Below are 9,430 nucleotides of genomic sequence, written 5' to 3' on the forward strand. Positions count from 1 at the left end.
CTCATGGGAAGTTACATTATTTATTGAATTACTTGAATTTTTCATTAATAACATCTATGTGAAATTCGGAGATACCATTTACCAACAGTGCATAGGTATTCCAATGGGTACCAATTGTGCGACTCTTTTGGCAAAACCTATACCTGTTTTCATATGAATACGACTATATGCAGAAATTACTTAAAAGTAATATCTTTAAAACTCGATCCTTTTCATTTACCAAGCGGTATATTGATGATCTACTGGCGTTAAATAATCCCCATATTGCTGAAGCGGTGAAGGAAATCTATCCGCCTTCATTGGATTTAAAGGAGACAACAGATAGTCCTGATGGTACATCTTATTGGATCTATATCTGTACAAAGACGGACAAGGTCTCCTTTCACGCCGCCTTTACGACAAAAGGGATAATTTCAATTTTGATATTGTAAATTATCCTTATTTAGATAGCAATATACCAAAGGGTCCTGCATATGGCGTATACATATCTCGCCTTGTAGCATTTGTCAGATCTTGCGTTAATTGTGATGACTTTAATCTGCGTCACAAGTTGCTAGTTCAAAAACTAGTTTGTCAAGGATACTCCATCAAACGCCTTCATTCTAAGTTTCTCAAATTTTACAGTATAACACTCTCGTTGGCAGGTATGGACAGAGCGTTCAGAATCTCTGACGATCTGCATTGTGATCAACTACATAGACGGCGCTGTTATCCCTATGTACATATCTATCACGTACATGGTATTTAACAACATAGATGGCGCTGGTTGCCCAGTGTAACCGTCTATCTTGTATGTCGTGTAACATCATAGATGGCGCCTCTTGTAGCATGAGAACTTTACATATTAACGGGAAAGACGTAATCGTCCGTTACTTTTGAATCACAGTCTGAGCGGTTAGGGTCTGTAACGCTCGTCATTTTCAAACTGTATCTAATACCACTTAACCTGGGGATAGGGGCCGTAAAGGTAGCCATGCTCATTACATCAGCATGATGCCTTTATGAACAGTTGCAATTAAAGCGCGACTGAGATACTTGTTTAATTGTTATTTGACATGGAACTCATTCACGGACTACGAATTTGAACTTTGATATGGAATTCATGCCTGGAATATTCATTGTCTGCCCGGCATCAATGAAAACTGATGACCACTTCTCTCTTGTGTGTTACCGGCTTTACTTCTTATTTGTATAATTTCTTTGGAAATGGATCTTGTGATTATCGACTTGAAACGCCCGTTACGGACTACGACTGGTATATGAATGTCTGACTTGACGCTTATATTCCAATAGCCTACGGTGATCTTACACATGAAGTTAATTATGAAGTTGAGGATGATTTATACCTCCAACCCAGTATCCCATGTGGGCCAAGTAACCCATGTAACATCATGTGGACAAGTATGTCAGTTACATGCCAAATGCTAGTGGTTCACTCCGGACTCTCCTTCAGTGGCCTCTACCCAAAGGCCCGGGGGAGCCGACGACCATCCGCACGTTGTTGGAAAGCCTTCCCACGTGCGGCCGGAGAGGAAGCCAGCATTAGCTTGCCGCTTTGGTGAGAGGCTCCTGGATCATTGTGCCACGCTGGCGTGCTAACCGTCTCGGTCATGGAGGCCCCCGTCAGTAATATATATATATAGTTCTTGGATCAAGACCCAAATTTCAGACACTGGTACCACCCAGGGTGGCCAAATCTCCGTGCTGTTTTTAAGTTGGTACATATTTATTTCATGTTTTAGTTCATGGTAGTTTGATCATGTTTCGACATAATAGCCGGACACAGACCTCCATTAAAACTTCCGTTTTTCTGTAGGGACGATTGTAGTTCTGTGTATTTTAGGGTATAAAGTCATTTTTTGCTCCCAGGCGTTCATTTTTGGTGTACACGTGCATGTTTGGTATTAAAATGCTGGAAACTGTCTAAACTTTGAGGAGGTATGAGCTTTATTGATGAAAGTTTGAAATTCTGGGCGGAAGGACACAAGGTGTGAGGTAGTGATGAGGCTGCAAGTGACGTCCCCTTGGCGTTGCTAGGCACGCCTCCCAACAGCCGGCATGGAAAGGTCCAGATTTTGACGGTCAATCTATGTCAAGATTTTTATGGCTGGTTTCTCAAAGGCTGTTTCTCACAGGCCCGACCAAAGCTTATTGGCCACGGAATGTTTGGGATTGAGCTACAGCGCTAAACGTTAACATTGTCGCTTATGGAAAATTAACGGGGGTCTGTACCAACTCATATACTGCCAACAATCATAAAATAACCAGCGCTATTTGAAGATTTCTCTTCACATCCAAAGAACAAAGTGATTCATCCTACTCATTGTGAAATATGATTGTTTGTGGATGTTTTGACCTTGATGATACATGTAAATCTGTCAGGTGCAGCACTTTTTGATTTAGAAGGAGAATACTCCCTATAAGAATGGGTTTTCATTGTAGGTTTCCATTAACTCCTACAGTCTTTTTCTGTTTCTCCCCTGCACTATTTCTGAAGGAATGAATGAATGACAAATTATGGCTTAACGCCGCCATTTCTGGAGTTAGACTCCTCTTTGTGTAGAATTTAGAGCTGCTAACGCACGACGGTAGTCTTGTCAGGGGAAATATTCTTTGGTCGAGTTTCTGGATTACTGTTCTAAATATGCTGCCGTCTGTACCAAGCTAAGCAAACTTGATAGGAGGCTTTAATCCTTGAGACATCTTGTCTGATTTACTGCTGGGACTGTGTGCACGAACAAATTCATCTCTTAGCAGCGAATATCTTGAGATCTATCAAACAACGTTTTGGGTGGAACCCTGTGGAAGTATTAAGTGTATCCCTAGAAAATCTTCTACAAGTGAAAGTTACAGGTTAATCACCAGAACCTTTGGATAGTACAATCAAGTCTTTTGAAAATGATACTGAACTTGCAGTCATGTTACATGTTTCTGATTTCTAGGTTTAGTCCTTAATCTTAGTGTTAGGTGGTACTTTCAATTACCAGTATTCTTGACAGCTGGGTATTTACACTATTGATAAACTGTTATTATCCCAGCTGAAAACCTTGCAAATCTTACATGTAAATGTACAGGTCAATTGAATATTCAGCTAAGAGTGAACATGAAATAGAGACGAAATGTTAACTACTGAATTTTGAACAAACCACCTTTTTAAATTGGTCTTATGATATAATTAAGTGAGAGTTTCTCCTGCTTTTTGAAATTTCTGCAACGCGTTATACATGTTTTAAGGCGATTTTTCTTTTTATGTGTGGTAAAGTTACCAATACAGAAAGGTTATCATGTCTTAGTTTACTTCTGCTGACCCCACAAACATGTTAGTACAAATTAACGTGTAAACATGCTAGTACCAACTAACCTGTACCTCAGGTGGTACCAACGTCATGTCTGGCCCATGGACTAGTGGTGCGAATGTAATAAGCTACAATAAATAGTGCATGTACATATCAAATATACAGTGTATAGATATAGCCTGGGAATGTCTTGTTAATAAATCAGACTGCATTCTACTTATATGTTTATAATATTACCCGCATTATTATCACACATTATTGTGTGCATGCAAAATGATGTGGAAAAATCCATTTTCGGACGACGTGGTGAACGAATGTCGCATACCCTCATGTCGCATCTCGCATAAGGTTAACACTCGACCCCTTAGTCTGTGTATCAGATGGGTACACTGGTCCATTCCCATACACTATAACTGATGATTGATTATAACCGTATATAACGGTAACGGCCAAGGACCAGGGGTCTAATATTGGCTTTACAGGTCTGATAAGGGCTCTTTGCAGGTGGTATTTCTGGTCTGCGCAGGCTTATTGACAGAAACATTCTCTCCTTGTAACGCTCTATCAATAAGGTTGAAATACAGCTGCCCGAGTGGGTGGTGATTTGATGGACCGCGATCGTATATTCATCATTCACGCGCACTCGTGCACAAAGCAAACTGGGCTAAAGCAATTATATAGCCATTTTACCGGCTACAAAGACTTCAAGTGTTCATTTACCTATCATAAATATTCGATAGTATCGCTATTGATATAACTATGTGGCTCGGTTCAAAGGCACGCCACACCTATATTCTACTTGTACCATTTCACAGGGCTAGAGATTCGGTAAAAAGCAGACCAGATGTACCTGATATTGTAGGAAGGACAAGGGGTGGAAATGGACGAACCCATGGCGATGCCCTGAGGGTAGCAGTTGCTGTGAGGCTCGTGGATTGGATCCCCGACCCAGAATATATAACCACCGATAGCAGTTTCATAGAACTGGTTATTCCATGGTTAAGCCTAACGTAGAACCTGCTCATCTGTACACAGATCCGCACAGATATATATGACCGTACAGGTATATGTCCCCGTACAGGTATATGTCCCCGTACAGGTATACATCACCTTACAGGTATATATCACCTGATTTTGATCGCGGAGAAAGCCCAGTGGAAAGAATCAATATGTCTAGAGTCTTTTCATAACAACGTCTTGGAGTCTCCAAGTGTATTTTCATCAATCACTCAGGTGATGCATGTCAAATACCATGTTTGGCACAAAACTTTTATCGGTCTCCAATTGACTATTGAATCAAATGGTATGTTGTTGAATACCGCCGATGTTTACCGGATAAGAACCATTTCAGATATCAGTCATATTGTTGATATCTTTGAAGGTAAGCCGACTATTGGAATCACTGTTGTGGTTGCATGGTAGTTCGACTTCAATGAGGAAATTGCTACCAAGTTTGTCCATCACGTATGAAATCCGACGTTTAAACATAGCACTGTCATAGAACTTAAGACCGATAACCTGCAGGTGCAGAGATACAATCAGCGTTATTCTGTTATCACAAATCTGAGCTAATAGCTGGTATGATATATAGCCATCCGGTGATTTCAGGGAGTGTAACTCTAAACGGACACGGTAGTTTTCAGCGTTACGGCTTCGCCCTCATTAGCCCTGTAATCTCTGGATATCCAATACACAACGAATCTGATCACTAACAAGCCGTTCAGGTAGGTCAAACGGAATGTGTTCAGTCAGGCTTGTGAAGCTACCGATGCCGTTTGAGTCGGCCTGATAGAGCCGGTCCCAGTGTCAGGGAATTTGGCAGATGTTCTGGGTACTGTCGGTGTGGCACAAAGCGTGGAACTTCAAGACGGGAGTTTGTGCAATTCTTAGCAAAAGTCGGGTGGAACTGAATGCCTTAATGTTTCTGGGATCAAAGGCTGAAAACCATTGTACGGCGACCTTTGCTAAACCACCATTGTTATCATCGGGGACTGTTACAACATTGCTTACAAGGAAACTCGGAGTATGCACGCCACATGCTCTGGAGAATTTAGCATACACTGTTTCTGATCATATAGTTCTGCATTAGAATGACCATCAATGAGGGGTGACTTTGTCAGACAAGTAAGCGATATATGTGTTTCCTATATTACACATACATTTGCCAAGAACTATATGATTGTGCGACTGAAGGGAAAATATACTACATAGATGAGAGAACATGAAAATCCCGGAGTCCTGAAAACTTCTACCTTAGCCATGTACAACAAATCTTTGTTAACAACAGTGTACCGCCAGTACTGGCCAGTTCCAGGATGGAAAGATCCCGACAAAGACAGCTCCTTTGACATGTAAGATATGCCCGCTTGTAGTTATGTTAAAGATAAACCAACTAACGTGAAGTATATTTCATATGAAAGACCATTATACACTGTTCTCAAACATAGTTGGATTTATTTCTTTAAACCTTTTTCAACCTAGAAGTTGCATTTGAAAATTGGATTCTATGATGGGCTTTCTGGTCATACTGCGACGAGTGACGCCACATTAGGATTTTACCACTTTACAGGCATGGGCGGCTAGATTTCATCATTCATAATGCATACATATATTTATTTGCCAGTTGCTTTACTCTGGCGAGCTAGTTTACAAATTTGCCAATTTCTTCACTCTGGCGAGCTGGTTTACAAGCAATGTGGAACATGCAGTCGTTTAAAATACACTGGGACCTCGCTAACTGGTTTTGAATTTAAGACTTTGCACCAGTTATATTATCTGGTTATCCACATGAGGTTATCCGCTATAAGATAGGTAAAATGAGGTTTAGTATAGCCTTCCTTGATATTACCTCTACTTTAATAGGTGTAAATGTGAACTGGCACAAAAGCCAAAGCTAGTTTCAAAAGCGACGAAAAGACGAGTGCGACCGAAAACCCAACACAAGAAAGAATCGAGACAAATCGAGTCGGAAACCAGTCACACTCCCCAGCGTAACGCCACAGGGTTCTCCAAACTAGATATGGTAAGCATGATCATTCGTTCATCGTTCGTTCATCATTCGTTCATAATTACCAAGCTGTAAACTTTAATGGTGAGTTAAAATACAAGTTCATAGTTATAACAGGATCAAAACCATGTCATTTTTGATTGATTGATTGATTGATTGATCGCTTCCAGGAGCCCGCAGATTGTCGTTCGTTTGCTTAGTTTTCTCCCACCATAATATTTTTGACACCAAACAAATGAACAAATTAATATTTGTTTTCTAGAGATGTAGGGGGGATCATTTAACCCTAGTTATCCTGACTTTTGTGAGAGATTTCACGGTTAAAGCATGATGAAATAATGGATTGGTTTGCTTCTGTCTTACTGTTCAATGTAGAAGTTTTCCTGCCTAACTCAGGTCCAAGCTGTGCTGTCTGTTGTTCATTTCTGCCTTAGTGATGATGATTTGTGGGCAAACTGCTGACGTAGTACTCATGTGCAAGAGAACAACGGTCAGTCAGAATAGGAGCCTTGCACAAATATCATATATCTGGTCTTACTTTATGTCGTGCTTGTGAACTATTTCTTTGCTTTACAAGGATAACTACACAGGAACAGTGTGGTATTACCGAAAAGGATCAAAGAAATTACTGCTTTGGACAAATTTTATTAAAAAAAAATACCGGTATTTCAGTGTGTCAAACTGTCCACTAACTTATTTGTTGTCTTCTCAGGAAACTCTACATCGGCTTGGTTGGGCAGACAACGATCACGAGACACCTCTTCATAACACAGAGACATCAAAGTCACAAAAAAGTGAGTGAACTGCCGTTATATGACTCCGTCCTAATGTCTTCGTTTCTTTATTTTCTCACATCTTTACTAATTTGTGTTGAAAGTTGTTTTGGAAATGCTGCTTTGCGATTCTTAACCTGGAAAGTTCTGGAACAATATGTCTAACAAATGGTATAGGCCAATGCGTCGTACGCGTGAAATATTCGTGAGTACGGCGTAAAACACCAAAAATAAATAACTATAACTTAAAATATGTTTCAGATGACCTTCCGCGGAAGCTGACCAAGGTAAGACAAGAAAGTAGTCGTGAATCTCAGCTTGTTGTCGTGTCTCAGCCTGTTGTCGTGTATCTCAGCCTGTTGTCGTGTATCTCAGCTTGTTGTCGTGTATCCCAGTTTGTTGTCATGTACCGCAACTTGTTGTCGTGTATCTCAGCTTCTTGTCGTGTATCTCAGCCTGTTGTGGTATATCTCAGCTTATTGTCGTGTACCTCATTCTGTTGCCGTGTATCTCAGCTTGTCGTGTATCTCAGCCTGTTATCGTGTATTTCAGTCTGTTGCGGTGTATCTCAGCTTGTTGTCGTGTATCTCATCCTGTTGTCGTGTATCTTAGCTTGTTGTCATGTTTCCCAGCCTATGGTGGTGTATCTCAGCCTGTTGTCGTGTATCCCAGCCTTTTGCCGTGTATCTCAGTCTGTTGTCGTGTTTGTCAGCCTGTTGCCGTGTATCTCAACTTGTCTTGTATCTCAGTTCATTCTCGTATATCTCTGCCTGTTGTGTATCTCAGCCTGTTGTGGTGTATTTCAGGCTGTTGTCGTCTATCTCAGTCTATTTTCATGTATCTCAGCCTGTTGTCGTGTATCTCAGCTTATTGTCATGTTTCCCAGACTATTGTGGTGTATTTCAGCCCGTTGTCGTCTATCTCAGTCTATTTTCATGTACCTCAGCTTGTTGTCGTGTATCTCAGCCCGTTGTCGTGTACCTCAGCATTTTGTTGTATATCTCAGCTTTTGTGGTGTATCTCAGTCCATTTTCGTGCATCAGCCCGTTGTCGTGTATCTCAGCCTGCTATCGTGTATCTCAACCTGTTGTCGTTTATCTCAGCCTGTTGTCGTGCATCTCAGCCTGTTGTGGTGTATCTCATCCTGTTGTCGTGTATCTTCGCTTGTTGTGGTGTATCTCAGGGTGTTGTGGTGTATCTTAGCCTGTTGTGGTGTATCTCAGCCTGTTGTGGTGTATCTTCACTTGTTGTGGTGTATCTCAGCCCGTTGTGGTGTATCTCAGTTTGCTGTTGTGTATTTCAGCCCATTGTGGTGTATCTCAGGCTGTTGTGGTGTATCTCAGCCTGTTGCCGTGTATATCATCCTGTTGTCGTGTATCTCAGGCTGTTGTGGTGTATCTCAGCCTGTTGTCGTGTATCAGGCTGTTGTCGTGTATCTTAGCCTGTTGTCGTGTATCAGGCTGTTGTCGTGTATTTCGTCCTGTTGTGGTGTATCTTCACCTGTTGTGGTGTATCTCATCATGTTGTGGTGTATCTTAGCCTGTTGTGGTGTATCTCATCCTGTTTTGGTGTATCTCATCCTGTTGTGGTGTATCTCATCCTGTTTTGGTGTATCTTCACCTGTTGTGGTGTATCTCATTCTGTTGTCGCGTATCTCAGCTTGCTGCTGTGTATCTCAGCCTGTTGTCGTGTATCTCAGCCTGTTGTCATGTATCTTAACCTGTTGTCGTGTATCTCATCCTGTTGTCGTGTATATCAGCCTGTTGTTGTGTATCTCAACCTGTTGTCGTGTAGGCCTATTTAAGCCCCTTGTTGTGTATCAATACCAGAAGAACTTAAAGATTTGTCGTATATATGAACTATTAGGTGGTGAGATGGACAGGGCGCCAATAACAACCGACTTGTCAACCATTTAGGAACCTGTCGCACTAGGCCTTTTGGAAAAGCATCATTTATAATTTAATGTGCAGCATACTTCGATATTTTGTGGGTTTGTAATGGAAGCAGACGCGTCGCAAAAAGTAATTAGCCCAGTCGTATACGAGCTCTTACTACGTACAGTCATGGGTGGCTGCTCATCTGTGCCACGTTTTCACTGACTTCCAAAGTCAGTGTTAGCATCACTAAACCATCCTTGAACAGTAATCCTACAGTTTAAACTTTCGAATCGTAGAACCAACGTCCACAATGATACGAGACGGGCTATACGTACATATTTGGCCTAGTACGGCTCGATGGGCTAAAATGACGCAGACACCGACATGTCCGTAATATACAGTCTGACATGTTACATCGGGACCTCAATTACCGGCCTGAGTAGTGGCAAATTTCAATTCTGGAAATACAGGTCCGTG

At 41.4% G+C, this 9,430-nt stretch overlaps 1 long non-coding RNA gene across 1 annotated transcript; it reads left to right on the top strand.

Moving 5' to 3' along the window:
- Positions 1-4,630: 4,630 nt before the first annotated feature.
- Positions 4,631-7,076, top strand: LOC135475970 (uncharacterized). The gene is made up of 3 exons (XR_010445082.1): positions 4,631-5,647; positions 6,159-6,318; positions 7,016-7,076. It is a non-coding gene; the product is annotated as an uncharacterized LOC135475970 (long non-coding RNA).
- The last annotated feature ends 2,354 nt before the right edge of the window (positions 7,077-9,430 follow it).

Source organism: Liolophura sinensis, chromosome 9, assembly GCF_032854445.1.
Source record: "Liolophura sinensis isolate JHLJ2023 chromosome 9, CUHK_Ljap_v2, whole genome shotgun sequence".
NCBI classification, from domain to species: domain Eukaryota; kingdom Metazoa; phylum Mollusca; class Polyplacophora; order Chitonida; family Chitonidae; genus Liolophura; species Liolophura sinensis.